At 41.8% G+C, this 17,823-nt stretch overlaps 1 protein-coding gene across 4 annotated transcripts in view; it reads right to left on the reverse strand.

Annotated features, from left to right (window-relative positions):
• LCLAT1 (lysocardiolipin acyltransferase 1) overlaps nt 1-17,823 on the reverse strand; it is a 109,763-nt gene that overhangs the window by 4,910 nt on the left and 87,030 nt on the right. The window lies entirely within an intron of this gene.

Here is a 17,823-nt window from a genome sequence, read left to right on the forward strand (position 1 = left end):
TCTCACAGATGATGCCACTTCTTGCAAAGATGATCAAAACCTACTCTTTAGTCCCACTCTTCATTTTAATTTCCTTTCCTTCCCTGGCATTTTGGTTTTCCTTTACAGCCCTAAAAATGACAGGGCCAGAATAGAAAGTTACTTTAAAAGGCCATGCTTAAAATGATGTATCTAAAGTTCAACTCCAAATATCACAAGAGGGGGGAAAAAACCCTATTCAGCCTTTCAGAGTATTTCATAATTGTGCTGTCTTGAAGCAATCTCTCTTGGACAGTTTTGTGGCAGGTTACTTGGGGTTTTAAAGAGATTTATAAGGCTCCTTGGAGGTCTATCAGAGCAAAACTCAATATTCCATATTTTGTCTAACTCTGGGATCACCTCCAAACTGAGCAGAGAATCCCTGTTCTCTTTGTTCTGCACACATAAAACCTTTCCAAGAGATGCCAAAATTGATCACATCTTAGAATCTCAGTCCTTACAAAGGGAAATAATTGCCAACCTGTTGCACCTTAGCACAAAACATTTTACTTTTCAGAACAGCTTGCATTTAAACTCCCTTACTCCAAATATTTCTACCATCAGATTTAGAGTCATCCAGCAGGACAGACATCCATTTCTTCATTCCTGGCCTAAGCAGGGGAAGGGCTGCTACATAAACCTCCAAGAGATTTCCATCTCTTCCAATCCCCTTCCTCTTGATCCTCCACAGCTCCCCAGGTCTAGTGGAACATAAAACCTACACACTTTACCCCAAAAGGGAGGCTAGAAAAGTCCAGCCTTCCTGATATCCTTGCATCAAAAAAAGACTTTTATGAAATGAGTTTTTGGCCAGATGAGTTTCTTGCACATCTTGCAGTCATTCATGTCTGGGCAGCTAAACTATCAGTCTGCCAACTACATGAACTACTTGGAAAATCAAGACTTCACACTTAAGGCCACTGGCATACAGACCACAGGTAATAAATCATCAGATCTGCTTAAGACAAAGATTTTCTGACTCTAGGCAAGCAGGACTGGCAGGACTCCCTGCACTCACATAGCTGGTCTGATCTCTTTAGCATGCAGGTATATTTCTCCCCATGAATTCCTGATCAGAAAAGGGAAAGCCTCTACTCCTTGCCTATGGATCCATGGCATCCCCAGACAAGATACCTTCCAGCAGGGCTTCCCACCAGACTGCAGAAGGTCTAGACTGCATTATGGCTTCTTAGTCACTCAGAACAAAGCTCAAAGAGCTGCACAGAGAAGTGTAGGCATTACTGTTTTGACATTAAAGTGGGGAAATTGAGGCAAAGAATGATTATATATCCTGCTCTGTGTGTCCAGTTGGAAGCAGTATCTCCTAATTCCAGCTGCAAGGTACAATGTAAAAATACTATGAAAGTATTTTATTCAAGAAGAAAAGAAGCTATAAAGGTATAGTTAGCATATCTGAAGGAATAGAAATATGAGAAAGAGAGATCAGAATACCAGGTTTCACATGCAAGAGGCACCTTGCTTGGGTCATCCATATTGAACAGCTCCACACAAATGGCAGACTGAAGCTTTAATTCCCTGGCAAGGCAAGCTACAAGACAATCTGCTAAAGAGAAGAAAGTTTACCACAGCAGACAAAGGTAGACCTTTCATGAGAAGGGACAAAATTCCCTTAGGCTAGGTTTAATCAGGCAGCTCTGAACCTGCATCTTTTGAGCATCTTGACTGTGTCTTTCCCTGTGAAGTTAGGCTGTTGTCTCTGCAATCTGGAGTTATCTAACAAAATGTGTTTCAGATCCATAGCAAAGTGCCAGTCAACCAGAAAATCAAGTGATCATAAGTGAAGAAGACATAGGGCAGTCACTGACTTCAGAATGTTTTATCCACCTGAATTTGAAGACCTGCTTCAACAACCTGTTTCTGCTTGTTTCGAAAAAAAAAATTCCCCCATGGGAAATTACACCATTCTACATCTCTAGTGGGTCAAAAAAGAAGCAAGCAAACATATCTGTTCACAGCTCAGAGAAGCTGAGGAGGAAAACACTTCTGGCAATATTTTCAGTGACATCTGAGGGATCATCTTTATCCTCTGAGTATCCATAACCCCTTGAGGAAGGAATGAAGGACAAAGGAAATCAAATAATGTTCAGAGATTTGCATCTGAAATCTAATTAAGCTAAGAAACTGCCATTTAGGCTAAAATGTCAGGCAGGTAGCCCAGCTCCTCAGGACAGATAGAAACACCAATTTCAGTAGCTTTACAGTCCTATGACTTTCTTCCTGCAATAGCAGAACTATGTATCCTTCATACCCAAGAATAATATTTTGTCCTGTGCTTCATTAGAGCACCTCAGAAAAGGAAAGCTTACAGCAGTGCTCAGGAGTGAATATAAAGTTTATTTCTAATTATTGTCAAGCGGCTGTAAACTGCACAAAATGCAGACAATGATTAATCCATGTGGCAGTCTCCATTTTGGGATGACAAAATGCCTCAAAGGCACTATTCTTTAACTTACTGAACTTCCTGTGCCCAAATCAAAGTTATTTGTATTTCAGCTCTGTTGATACACACATTACCTCAGGCCATTACAATGCACAGCTGGTTGCTTTGGGCACTGGACTCAGTGGTGCCACAGGGAAAACTTGACCAGGCTCAGGACCAAAATATCAGCATCAGAGAAAGACACTCTCAAAAGAAAGTGAGATACTTTCAAAAAAACACTGCCAAGGAAAAATGAGGATGTTTTCTTTTACTACACCAGTTGTTCCACCAGAATTTTTCTTCTGCAGCATCAGGTAACCTTGTTGAGCTCAGTTTCTGCAACCCCCTGCCCCAGCAAACCTGAGCACACATTCCCAATATGCTCACACACAATATATGTGCACTATACACAGGCACAGCCAGCCAACATCTTTTATCTCATTACCTATTATAAAACTTTACAACAAAGAGCCTCTTACTAGGTTCAAAATAGAGATGTTACAAGTATTTTAACTGTGTGTTCACTAATACCATGCCAGCACAGTATTTTAATTCTAGGGGACAAAACTCATCCTGAATGTAAAAGGCGGGATTAAGTGATTTTCAGCTTCCTTCAAACACATTCACAGAAGAGAATATTGCAGTACAGCTGCAACTGGAGACAAGTGGCAGAGGTGAAATCAGCCCTACAGTACAATCACAAGTAAGTTGGATGGACCCAGCCCCTGGTCCTGGATGGATGGGCCCATTCCCTGTGCCAAAGCTTTGCTTTTGAGCTCAAGCATGGCCTGTTAATCAGTTCTGGCTCACACCAACCACAGGGCTGCTTGCTCCCACCCAGTGATGCTGAGCAAGCTCACCGTGGGACAAAGGCATCTGTACAAACAGGGACTGGAGGGCCAAAATAATGACTCAGAACAGGACCTCTGAAAGCCAAAATGACCACCAGTGAGCTAAAAAAGAGGATGGCCCCAAGGCAAATCCATGCAATGAACTGCTCAGACTCTCAGCAGCCTCAAAGGTGAATTCAAGTCTCCTTGGCATTCACCCATTTCCATCCCTAGCAGGGATCTCAGCAGCCCATTTATCCTACTTTGGTTATTATTGACATTCCTTTAAACCTCACAAGGATTACACTGGCTCTTTCCCTGCTCTGATCCAGCAAAGAGGATGCTACTCTTAACCAGGGTACATCACAGAACAGCATCTGATGAGCTGCTGAGGCACCATGGGGAGAGAAACATGGAGATGCTCTCACAACAGAATATTCATTCTTAAATTAAGCTGCTGTGTTGAAAGTGAGACCTATATGTGAGGCCATTGTCCATTCCACCTCCCAGCTTAATAGAACTGCTTTGTGCTGCAAAGTGACATATGTCCCTTCATTGCACAGCTGCAGATATTTCATACATTTAACACTGGCTGTCACTTGCCCACCTATGCCTTAATATCCTCCACCCTATTCACATTTTCTTATGAAACTCGATAGGAGGAGGCCTGACACTTCTGTAAATAAACAGCATGATCTGCAAGATAATGAAAGAAAAGATGGAAACAAGTACAAGAAAGCTTGTCAGGTTATACAATATCCAAGTATTGTATGTTAGCCTTAAACATTTTTGGACATTAAAACAAAAGCCATCTAAAACTGCTTACTGGGAAATATTACTGTCTCAGTTCACGAGATTTGAGTGATTTTTCTTTGAGAACACAGTATGAGGAGGGAGCAGCTTCAAGGATTTACAGCTCCTCCTGGGAAGTATCATGCTTGTGAGAATTTAAAACTTCAGGCAGCCCTCTTTAAAGCAGCAATGTCAGCTGGGGTTAATCTAAATCACTTTCAACTCAGTAAGTATTGGAAATCTTTTTTAGGTAAGTATAGCAATCAAATAAGCAAACAAAAGAAGACAGAATGATAATGCTGCTTTGATTAACAGAGAAGAGTGATCCTGCATACCAATTTTTTCTATGCCTATCTGATTTTCCACTGGCATTGTCATACAAGGAGAGAGGGAGACCTTCCACCTGCTGACACTAAGGAGTTAAGGACACTGCACCTCTGGTTCCTCAGGGTGGGAGCCAGGGGAAAGGACAGCTCTCTCTGTTTTCTGCTGCCCAGCAGGAAGGAAATGTGCTCTGGATGCTGCACACAGGAGTAAAGGAGTACTGGGATGCCATACCAGGTACAAAGACCAAGAGATATAAGGATATCCTCCCAGCTATCAGCAACCATTACATGTGCTTAATTCTTTTGCTAAATACATTTAAATCACATAGTTTTGCAGCCTGATGCTACATCTCACTAATATGTAAATAATACCACTAACTGAAGCTGCTGGGAGGGTGGTGGTGGGGAGGGAGATCCGCTTTGACTTTGAAATCTCTGTAAATACCTCATTTAATTATTTTAAGACCAGACAGAATGTTATCATCATCTAATCTCCTGAATGACACAGGAGCTTATGCAGAATGCTTTCAGTTTTGCCATGGGATATGGTGAGAGAGAAATCCCTAAAGCTTTTACCATGAGACAAGTGATTCCCCTAATTAATCAGGGGGGAGTGTATATGTCTGTGTGCATTATTCTTGTACTTCTACTTCCTGAGCATGTAACTTGGTTAAATCAGAGAGCTGTCTGCTCACAGAGGTAAGTGGTGGTATGATCTGTCAACCTCTTAAGTTGCTCCTGAACAAACTAAACCTACTTAGTTTCTGAAATCTCAATATGAAACATGGCTTTTAAAGCTCAAATCCCTTTAGTAGCTCTCTGAATCTCTTCTAATATTTCAATATACTTTTCAAAGCATGGGTGCTGTAACCAGTACAATTTTCCAAAATGGCCTCATTAAGTCCATACACAGGCATCTAGTACTAACATTCCTCCTTGTTTCTTGTTTTTCCACTCTTACCTGTGACAGAGGCTGAGATTCTCACACCCCAGGCTGGTGCCTGCTAATTGGCTCCACCAACTGCATCCTGGGCTGCATCCAAAGCAGCATGGCCATCAAGTCCAGGCAGGTGATCCTCTCTCTGCTCCCTCTAGTGAGACCCCACCTGCAGTGCTGCAGCCAGCCCTGGGAACCCCAGCACTAGAAGGACAAGGACCTGTTGGAATAAGGCCAGCAGAGACCATGAAGATGCTCAGAGTGCTGGAGCATCTCTGCTACAGATAGGCTGAAAGAGTTGGGGCTGTTCAGCCTGGAGAAGAGCCTGTGGAGGCCTTAGAGCATCTTCCAGTAGCTGAAGGGGGCTACAAGAGAGCTAGAGAGGCACTTTTTAACAAGAATGGCTTTAAAGTGAAGGAGGGTAGGGTGAGATAAGATACTAATAGGAAATTCCTTTCTGTGGGGGTGGTAAGGCATTGGCACACCTTGGCCCAGAGAAGCTGTGGATGCCCCATCACCTAAAGTGTTCAAGGCCAGGGTGGATGAGGATTGGACAAACCTGATCTATTAGAGGGTGTCCCTGCCCATAGGCAGAGGGATTGGAACCAAATGATCTTTAAGGTCCCTTCCAACCCAAAGCATTCTGTGATTTTATGATTCACACTTATGTCTTGAACATATCTCTCCCCTTACCCTTTCCATTGGTCAGTTAATAAGAAGGACTGCACTCAAACCTGCTAACTCCCTTCCTGCTCTCCAGACCAAATCAGATGATTTAATATGGAGTAGTCCAGTTACACTATAAGAAATCAGTACTGTGGGAGACCTACCAGCAGATGAAGAAGTATCTTATCCTGATCTGCAAGTTAAGATGTATCAAGTGCTAATCTGATCCTGAGTTTGTGGATTAAACTGGACAAAAATGCTGGGCACGGGAGTTAAGCAAAACACAGAAGATTTAGCTCAGAATTATTGCAAGCATTGTTTGTACAGCTGTGCTTTACAGGATAAATACAAGTATGTGTTGTGGTGGTGGATTTCATGCATTTCAGAACAGCTTACAACCTCCACTAAGGTTTCACTGCCTTGCCACCTCTCCAGACTTGGGGCCTCTGACCCTGCTGCTGTCACAGCCAGCTGGTCTGAAACATCTCACGTGGCTCCTGTCAGCACAAACCCATTAATGACTTCAGGAACCAAGGCTGGTTTAAAAGAGGAATCTCTGTGCAGATGTGGGAAGAATGTGCACAGGAAAGGGGGGATCCAGCCACAGCAACAGGGAATGATCCAGTGGCTGTATGCACAAGACTGCCCACGAGCTGCTGCTCCTCAGTCTTCCTGACTCTGAAGGGTTATTTTACAAATTGCAAAGGAAAAGCTGGTTGAGCTATAAATAAGACACAAAAATATGTGAGAGAAAGAAATGAAGGGATAAAAGGGTTGGAATAACAAGTTATTTTCAGTCACTGGAGATGACCAGGCAAAACTGACTCACCACTCTTTACTCTATCATTCCCAAACTATATTTATCAATTCCAGATAACAAAAATGCCATGTTTATTCCCTTGCCTGCATATCTGCTTTCCCGGCCTCCTCTGCTAGGAGTCTTCTCTACACATACATATGGGATTTGGTATTCATAGGTATGGTACAAGTTAGGTAAAGAAGACATTGCTGTTTCTAGGTTTATAGTACACCACTGTTTTTTCAAACAGAAAAATGATGTTTCATGTAACAGAGAGACACTGACACACTGGTATGCAACTTTCCAACTCCTCTCAGCTCAAACATGCATTTCCTGGCACACAGCCAACCAGCTCAGATGAGAATCACAATTATGCTTGAAATGAAGATGATTTGCTACACTTCAGTGAAATCTTTTCAAAAAACATCATGTGTACTCTACCTTGTCATGATAAGATGTCTTGCTAGGCAGGCAAATGTACCTAAATTAGGAAATGGCTGAGTTATTTTTATTTTAAGGGGAAAAAAAGAAGAAAAAAAAGAAAAGAAAAGAAAAAATAAAACTAAACTAGCTATCCAGGTATTTCTGGAAAGCTAAGTATCATTACAATTAAGTAAAAATAAGACACTAGATACCCTTAAAATAAATACACAGATATAGAGAGCTTATTCTTATCTTTAAAATAATGGGCTACCCCAATTAGGATATAAATTCTAAAATTTTATATATAGGACATAAATAGGAATAACCTGATTTTTCTGTTATTTGTTGGGCATTTCAAATCCCTGGGAAAAGGATAAAGAAATAATCCACCCCTGTACATTTATTTGCTGTCTACTTGAATGAACAATCTCTCTCCAAAGCAGATGAAGTTAAGCATCAATCTTTACAACAGAAAACACATTCCTATTTGAGGTTATCCAGCTCTACCAGAATCCAGCTGTTGTATCTGCAATTTCCACTGCCATTTCTGACTGGTCTCACTGAGTTAACAGTAAAACAAAACACTCTGGAACAGTTTACATACACAACTGTCATACCAATGATGCTCAACATTGCAGGATGTTACTGCTAGGTAAACAATGGAGCTGGCTTAAACCCTGGAATTTTTGGAGAAGAAAAGTGGTACATTTTTAAAAATGCAAGCAGTAGCAGTATGTATGAACTGCCATGTTGTAGTACAACAGCATATGTAGGCTTTTGGGATCCCAATTAAAACACGAGGGTAAAAGAGGTTATACTTCCCAATCTCCCTGGTATTCTTATTAGATGCAATTTAATTCCCTCAATTCTTCCAAAATCCCTTCTCGTACTCTTTTCAAATGCTTCTCTTTTCTATACTTCTAGGATTTGTCAGCATATAAGGTAGGAATTTTCTCATCATTTTCACATCATTTTTAATCACTTTCACATTGCCTTAAATGCAGACTGAGCATGCAACTGATTTTGAGCCTTGTCTTTGGTAAATTCACAACAAAAAAATTACAGTGAGTCACTGTGAGCAGAGGAAACTAATTCACCACAGATACTCAGAAGGAAGCAGCTGTGGCAGTTCTTGCTTGGCAATCAACAGATCAAAGAGCACTCCATCTCCTCGGAAATGCCATGGATTCTTGCTGTCCATCAGCCCTCACTTCAGACCAGTGGAAGGATGGTGCTATGAATAGCAAAACACCATCCCCTGCTGCACTGCAACAGTAGCAATAAACGATGACTAGTAGAGAAAAGACATTTTATTCTTGGCTTCTAGCACATTACAACCGTTCTTATTTATAATTTTGATATGAAGGTCAGCTTCCTTTCCTCACATTGCTGTGCTTCTCCCTTTTCCCAGTCACTACAGATGAGTACCCTTCCCTTAATTCCGTGCACTTTGCTGTCTGTCCTCGCTACCCACAACCAGCCACTAGAGAGAACTCTTCAGCTGTGTGCTGACCTGACAGCACCTCCAACCCTGCCCCTTCACACTGCCCAGGCACCATCACTGCCTTCAGCAGCCCCAGGAGCAGCGACCTGCAATCAGCAGGAGGCTCTGATTCCATGCAGTACGACGCACTGGCTAGAGATGTACCCAGTACTGTCACATTTGGGATACATGACACTGAAAACGCATTTTGAGATATTTGATATTACAAATACGGCCCATCCCAAACCAAAACACCGGATGAAAGTGTACCCTGCACCAAAAATAGAGTCTGAACTGAATATTGAAAAAAACACCTGCTAGCTGCCACCTCAAATATTTGGATGGAGTGCTTCTGCAGATGTCCTGAGCCGATCTCTTGCACGCCTCACCAATTTGTGCTATTGCCATTCTTGGTCACAGTGGTTTGTTTTAATTTCTGTGTACAAAGCAGGAGGAATGCAGAACAGCACCAGCAGCCCCACAAGAAGGCATAATTTCAGCACACAGAAAACAGTGATGTTTATAAGCTCTCTCCAATGGATATATACACTAAAGCCATACCATGATTTAGTTTAACCTTGATTTTGGAACCCAGGACAATGATTTTGCTCTGAAAACATTGCATTCTTTGCTGCTAGAAGAACTTTTGCCAAGAGCATCTGTTTTATTATCTGAATTTTCAGCTGAGGCATATTTACATAGAAATGAGCTCATCTATACATCTCAGGGACAGAAAATGGTTTAGGGTAGAAAAGCACTCAAGTTTGAACTCAGCAGCAAAACCCTAGTCATGAAAGAGTCAAGAAAACAGAGCCTCTAACATACTTTAATCTTCTCTTCTTTATTGTAAACCTCTAGATGTAACTTAGCCCTTTGAAATTCAACTCCAACATTGCTAATTCAATTTCCATGTTTTTTTCCCACTGCTGGCTGGCCACACAAACCATAGAGCCCCCTGAAACAAGACTGTCCAGCACTGCACAAAACAGGCATTTAGACCCATGTCTGCCTGCACCAAGATATGAATTTATAGTTCCCAATCCCTGGTGCTAAAATAGTTTCCAAAAGACCATGATACACACAAATGAACAAATCTTATTCAATTTAATCAGCCCAGTACTTGGGGGAGCCATCTTAATCAGAAAGGGATTTAATGAAAAGCCACAACACCAATGAATACTCTTTAATTATGACTGACTAATATTTATCCAGAAAGAGGAATTTGTTTCAGGATTAGTCTGAGACCTGAAAGAAGCCAAAGACATCAATTTAATAATGGAATGCCTAATTAAAGTATAATGGAAACCTAATTGTGATATACTGCTTTGTAGTGCACATGATTTATTTAGGACAATTGCTTTTCACTGGGCTCATTAGGGAAAGTTAAACAAAACACTGCAGTAAAAAAGGAGAGGGAAAAACAGACACACTGGAACTTCCAAGATGATTATAATTAACTGCTGAAAGACAGTGACATATTTGTCAGATAAAACACTGCCATCCCTCTGCAGGCTGTGATCAAACTTGCTAAAAAGGATACTGATGATATAGTTTTTTTTCTCCCTAATGGCACAGGATCAGACCCAAACCCTATAGCAGCTGCTTGGTGGAGCTCCTCTGATGGAAATGATCCATAATGTTGAAGGGTCTGATGGTCTTTGGATCCTCCTCATGCAGAGAAACCTCACATAACACAAGCATTCTCCCAGCTACTATGGAAGGAGAAAGGAAAACCAGTGCAGACCTCTCCAGCCCTTCCTACCTGTAGGAACTGACTGCAGGACTGAGTGCTCCTGATCAGGATGCACTTCTTTAAGAAGGGATGGCCCTACAGGTACCCATGGCACATTACTGAATGGCAAAACCAAACACCCTCCTGATGGCATCCTGGTAGCACTGGCATGGTGGTCCTCACAGAATACTGGGCTAGTTGCTACCTCTCCCTTCACTCAAGCCAAGGTAAAGGACTTGAACACTGTTTATCCAGCAGCACATTTGTATTGTCAGAGCAGTGTTTCTTCCCTTCTCTGGTAAAATGGCAGGAAAACTGAAGAAGTGCTCCTCTACCCAGCAGTGCCCTGCAGAATACATTTATAGAGAGGTCCAGGAGCAGATGAGCTTTCTCCTACAGTGACTGCTGGAAGCACTGAACAATTCCCTCAGCTCCAGCTCAGTTATATTTAACTGATGATATGAGAATGGCTGTACCAACAAAAGCTGTCATGACAGTGCCATAGAAAAGAGAAAGGGATGCTACATACCATGGGATGTGTGAAAACACAGTACCATGGCCTTACAGATGCATGAGGGATTGCAGCAATTTAAAATGCACAGCAACAAAAAAATCTGTCTCCAGTGATAAAACAATTTGCTAATGTTTTTTCCCAACTACTGCTATTCATAGAGATGCTTAGAAAAATTACAGTAAAGTCAATCCCTTAAATGAAAATGAAAGACTGCTGAGAGTGCCTGGATGGTCATTACTGTGCCCAGACAGAAGCTGAATTTTGGGCACTCATCTTGTACTTCCATATATGTGATGCTGTCAGTCTGCCAGTCAGAGAAGTAAAAACTGAATTCCTTTTGCAAGGACAAGGCTGAGAGAGACCATTTATCCCTGTTGCAAAGGCCCAACTGAGCCCACACTGAGCCAATGTGCTTCTCTGCTCAAGGCAAAGACAAGCAGGTTTAGGGTCATCCTCTCTGCCTTGTACCTTCATATTAAAGGTGTGTACAGCAGTGGTCAGCTGGTTTCTATACTGATCAGAAGGCAAACCCATGCTGGCAGCTGAAGTCACAGATGAGAAATGTTGTAAATCCTTCTTGTAGAGGCATCTTTGAACAGAAGTCTAAAATTGGCTTCCTGAAAACATCTGCTATAAACTTCCATTTCTGAACTCCAGTGGAACATTTAACTCCATTGGCACTGCATGCTAGAAATCTCTGAAAGCACTCATCACTAATGTTTTAAACATTGCCTTTTAACACAAATATGAGTATGTACATAACTAAACCACAATGAATAGAATCGACTTAGGCAGTTGAATTTATTTCATAGGAATTATAGAAACAAATGGCCTGCAATTTAAAAAGCCCATTGTTGTCAGTACACAATTGTTTTCCTTAAATATTTTAACTCAAGAAAAAATGTAGCCCCCTAAAATTCACATAGTGCATGGAGAGGACAATGCTCAATTAAGGGGAGAAACTATGTGTCACAGCAGAAAATCCTTCTGAGCAATGTTTTCCACAAATACATTTTGCTATCCCTGACACATTTGAGTTCAGAAACACTTTCCCCCAAAACAACCTGAGCAATCAATCTATCTGCATGTTGCTCCCCTAAGGCTTACCACTGAAAGCACAAAAGGCATCACAAAGATCCTCATTCCACAGCTTCCTCCACTGGGAGACCCCAAGGTGTACAGGAACAGCAAACAGATGGGAAACACACTGGGAGGACATCCAAGAAAACTCCATGTTCCTCAGCAGAATGTTGCTATTTTCCCTCAAGTGCTCCTGAATATAACCCTGTTCACTGCAAACAACATTTAGCCTGGCTAAATTCTGCCTCAGTGCCCATGGACAAGCTATACACTATCTGCACAGCCTTCAGGGGAAAACTGCTATTCCCACTCATATTTGGCCTATGGACACAAACAGCTGTGGAGACCTTCAGGCAGGGAATGGAAAAGAGACCTCCTGAACACCACTAAACCCACCAACACTTCTGCTCTGGAGAAATGAGAGCCAAGGAAGAGACCCAGCCAGGTGCAAATGGATGTCTTCCATGCTCCATCCCAGTGGGAAGGGGAAAGGCTGTCCTTACAAACAGGAACAAAGAAGTTCCATTGGGTCACAATGCAGGTCAAAAAAGGTGGTGAGAGTTGAAATTTATCTGAAGAGCATAATCTCTCTTCTGAGGAAGAGTCAGGCTTTTCAAGAGCTGCTCAATGATAAACTGCCAGTTAGTCTTCCAAAAATAAACACTGGGGTGGGTGATGAAAAATCCAGTGTAGCTGGACTGAGCAAAGATAGTTTAGCTCTGGTCAAAACCATTCTCTTTTTGGGCAAACACAGGCCAAGGAGAACACCTTTAGAAACATGGAATGCATGGAATGCTGAAACCCAAGGTCCACCACTCAGTATATTTGCTGCCTAAGCAATGGTGACACAAATTACCTCCCACCAACTCCTCCATCTGCCCTGCTTCCAAGAGCACTAAAACAAATGAACACACCTAACAATAAGCAATCATAGCATGAATATCTCTGGAACTACACACACTTAGTGACTGAGACAAAAGAAATGCAAACCAAACAATAAAATCTCTTATTTTTATTCACCCAATGCCATGTTAATCCACAGTCATGAGCTCATGAAGTGATGACAGCAACATTAACTGTGTTGCTCTATCATAGAAATGGCCTTTCAAATATCCAGGCTACAAAACAAAATTCATTTGACCATCTGATGACAACTGTCCAAGCACCTGCAGTAAGTCATGTTTAAGTGGCCTGCCACTTAAACCAAAGTGGTAAATTCCTTGATTGGCTTATAAGACATTTTGTAGGACAAATCAAAACACAGTGTTAGAAGAGTGAGTATGCTGCTGCAGTAACAGCTAATGTCTCAGGTTACAAATGGAATATTTTTCTAGATCAGTCTGTGATCTGAGAAGTTGTCATAGTATCACTCCACTCACCAACCTCAGACATGAATGAATAATTCTATCCATAGAGTAAAACCCTGGCACATTTTGGCATCTTAAATCGACTAGTACATTGAGTTATGGCACTGCCTGTGATAAAATAACATTGTAGGCAAGAGACTCAAGATGGAAATGAACTGGCTACTGTCCATCTGTCTTCACTGACTTTCAAAAAACTTCTCCCTCAACACTAAGAGTGAAAAATTAGGTACCAACATGTTTTTAGACTCACTGGTAAATTATCTTACTTAATCTGAAATAGGAAACTTATAGAAGTCTGGAACATTAACTTTATTCACACCTTTTAAGCTATTTTGACTACTTCTCAGTTACAATTGCAGAGCACATTTCTATATTGCTCCCTGTGCTACACATCCTCAGAGAAGTAGCAGAAATGTACACAGTAGTAGACTGATAAGGCTCCATCTCACTGCTCCCCTGGCAGTCTCAGGGCAGGCAGGAGGTCAAATTAACTACCTGTTCCTAGTTACCAGGAACACCCTCCTGGGGCAAGCTGCAGGGAAATCCCACTGAGACTCTCAGAGGGAAAACTTCAGATGTGTCCAGTGCTTAGCAAGGGAGCCCTCCTTCATTTACAGTATTGGGACCTGGTGGCCTCTGTCCTCTGCAGCCAGGCTAGCAGACCCTGTACATTGTCCAAGGTCCTGCACAGAAGGGCCTGGGTGACAGATCTGCCAGGGGACAGCAGCAGCACTGTGCTGCTGATGCTATCACCAGCCCAGACCCAAGGGTGCCACCAGAGCCCTCTGGCTGAGCACAGCACTCCTGAGGCAGGCAGCTCCACCAGTGATGCTCCTGAGCAGCCCTGAGGTTTGGATCCCATCTGCAACAGCAGCAAACAGCTCATCCATCTACAGCTGCCACAGGCACACTAACACCAATAATCATTTACACAGCACTTGGAAAAATATCCCAAGAGTGCTTGTACTCTTAAAAAAGAACTGCATGCAATAAAAGGGGAAAAGACCAGATGAACAATTACCTTCTCTTGTTTTCCTGCACTGAATACACACTTCTACTGCCAGCAGTTGAACTCAAACTATGACGTACAAATTTGAAGTACACAACCAGAAATGTATCCCCTAAAGCAAGATGAAGATGACTAAATGCTGAGGATGTACATATTATCAAGGAAGAATTTCAAAACTGAGAAGATCATAATTTTGTTCTGTCATAAGCAGGACCTCAATTACAAATGTTGATGCTGTAGCTGCTTCTGATTTACCACACATTGCTTTCCCTTCATGATCCATGGTCTGAAAATGTTAGCCAGTAACAATACCTGTCTCATTTTTAAATACTGAAAAAGGGAACAGCAGAGCAGAATACCAGTAAATGCATGATGCCCTGAATTCCTGACTCTTAAGTATACATTCTCAAAGGGCTTTTTAAAGAAAATATTTACTTTTTGGTTGCTATGGTGATCATCTTTTCACAGCAGTTTATAAAAATAGGGATGGCTAAAAATAAAAATCCAAAAGAACCTAAGGCACTAAAAAGGAATATGGCATGCAGATTTGTCTGTTTCAGAATAAATCTGCATATAGTGTCCTGCAGCAGCACGTTTTACAAAGGGAATTAAAGCCATGAAATTAACATTTTAATGAAGTAGAGAGACCATTGACGTCAGGACTACTCACTGATTGTTGCTTCCAGGTGGCCTAATGAGATGAAAATGAAGTTTATATCTTCAGCTAGTCTAAGCCAGCCTTGTTTTGTGACTGTGATTGAATATAAATGAGAAGATACTGCTGTGTGCAAACATGTCTAGGCTGGTAAGTAGCCTTATCAAATCTAAGCATAATAAATGCTTGATTTTAAATATTTTATGTTAAGAAAAGGGATTTCAGTCTTCCTTTCACAATTCAACACAAATGCAAAGCCCAAGTCTTATCATTAATTATATAGAATGCCATAGCTTTTGTGCTGGCTGCTCCAGGAATTCCCACATAAAATTTTTACTGCAAGATGTGCTCGTTTATCTATCCAGGCACAGAAAACATTCTGCTTACAGAGGTGAAATAGGAAATTGTAAATCCACCACAGCCTGTGGATAACCCACAGTGAGATGTTTGGCACCAGAGGCATGTCAGGCATTAAGGCACACTGATGGAAATGAGACCACCATATATTGTGAAACACAATAAACAAGGAACTTCAGCACATCATAAATTCCATGTTCCTAAATGCCACTGAGAGCGCTGTGTTTCATTTTCTGTCTTCACTATCCATAGTGAATAGATGTGTATAAATACTTTTCATTAGTTTTTTATTAGAGGAATGAATTGACACTGGTTTTGCTTAAGTCATGTATTTCTACCTAGAGAACAAGACAATTATTGTGCTGGGGACATACCCTCACAATTTCTGTGAAATCCTGTGAATAGCTTAGTACTCTTTTACTTTTAACCCCTTGACACCATATAAATAAATAAATAAAAACCTAACCCAAAGCCAGTTCTTAAGCTTACACATATTACTTAGGTCTAATTCTCACTTAATTCCTGGACTGAAACATTTGTGAAGTAGTATTCAACAGTTCTAATTTCTCACTTCCAAAGATGTCCTGACATGCAATCTGCTACTGCTGTTATAATTCATCAGCAGTAGAGACTGGAGAAGGGCTAGAGAAACACAGAAAATAAATTGACTGGCCTTCAAACTCATCTCTTCTCTGTAATCTAGAGTTAAGGAAGAGTCATGAGGGAATTTATTTTAGATATTCTCTATTTTGTCCATTATAATGTGCACAGTTTTAGGTCCATAGCAAAAATAAAGGTAGCTCATCAACAGCTGCTGGCTCTTTCTAAAATCACAGGAAAGCCCCTTGTTTCTCTGTAAGATGGGACCACTAATATTTACTACTTTTAGCAGACTGCCTCTAAGCCTTTTATAGAGTCATCTTGCTTTCCAGGCAAGGTGCATCTCTGAATACAGTATGTATATTTACATTCCTCTTTTTTTTTCTTTCTTTTTTTCTTCTTTTTTTTCCCCCTCTCTTCCCTGTGGGAACAAGGCCTGTTGCACACAGGTTACATTTAAGGACTCTGTAATTAGGTTTAAAAAATGGCTCCACTGGTAAGGTAAGATTCATACCATGCCTGAGCTACCACTAACCCCTACACAGCACAGCCAAACAATCTTCCTGCCTGTGAAGGTGGAAATTTCCAGAAATTTCTTCCTGTTTGAGATCTTGAGATCTCCAAGAAAGCTGGTGAGGGCCTTTTTATAAAGTCACATAGTGACACAAGGAAGAATGTTTTAAATTGAAAGGCAGTAGGTTTAAGTAGGTACTAGGAAATTCTTTACTGTGAAGGTGGAGAGGCACTGGGAAAGGTTGCCCAGAGAAGCTGAGGATGCTCCATCCCTGGCAGTGTTCAAAGCCAGGATGGATGGGGCTCTGAGCAGCCTGAGCTAGTGGGAGGTGTGCCTGTCCTTGGCAGGGGGTTGCAACAAGATGATCTTTAAGGTCTCTTCCAAGCCAAACCATTCTGTGATTCTGTGATCTCCCTAGGTATGAGGCACACAGAGATTGCTTGGAAGGACTTCATGGAATGTGTTCCATGCCCTGCAATAGGGAAAGGAAAGAGACTGCAGGAGCAGGAAGCACAGCTGGCAGACACATATGGAGGATGCTGGTGCATTATCAGCACAATGACCCACGTTCTCACAGGTAAATAAACACATCTGAGCTCAGGACTGCTCTCTGCCCCCTGGGAACACCCTGAATATTGACCTTCTGATCCTCTGCTTGAGCTCCTTTAATTGTTGAGACAACTGTCCTGGACAGAGGGCTAGAGAAGAACATGAATGTTTAGTATGCTACCAAACCAGAAGGGTAGTCTATTAAGTCTGACAGCAAACACCTCTCCCTCCAAAAGGAGGTTTTAAGGCACTTTTATTCTTGGGATGGAGGTGATAACCAATCCAGTAATATCCCATCTCTGAAAGGAACTAGCTTGCTGTCTCCTGCCCCACACTGGATGCTCTCTTTGCTTCATGAGATCCTGCACTGAGCCCTTTCAGCATGTGGGGTCAGCAGAAGCCAGACCTGCCAAAGAGCTGTACTGGAGCTGCTGAGGAATCTGAACCCTGACTGAAGTGGGACACAGGTATTCCTATGGCTAGCCTGTGCAGCCAGGAAGTTCATCAGGCTGGATGCTATAGGATCAGTACGTTTTCCTATTAGAAACCCCTTTCTTCATCCACCAAAGAGAGTAAGTGCTGTTTCCCCCACTCATCTAAGATGTGGGTCCAGGCTTGTCTTCTCACAGCAGAAGACCCAACCTGCAGCTGACATCTGTTGTGTTGGTAAGATGCAAAAACAAGATTACACAGAACACAGTGTCCTCATGCAATTCATATGAATTCTGGGCC

The sequence above is a fragment of the Erithacus rubecula genome (genome assembly GCF_903797595.1).
Source record: "Erithacus rubecula genome assembly, chromosome: 2".
Classification (NCBI taxonomy): domain Eukaryota; kingdom Metazoa; phylum Chordata; class Aves; order Passeriformes; family Muscicapidae; genus Erithacus; species Erithacus rubecula.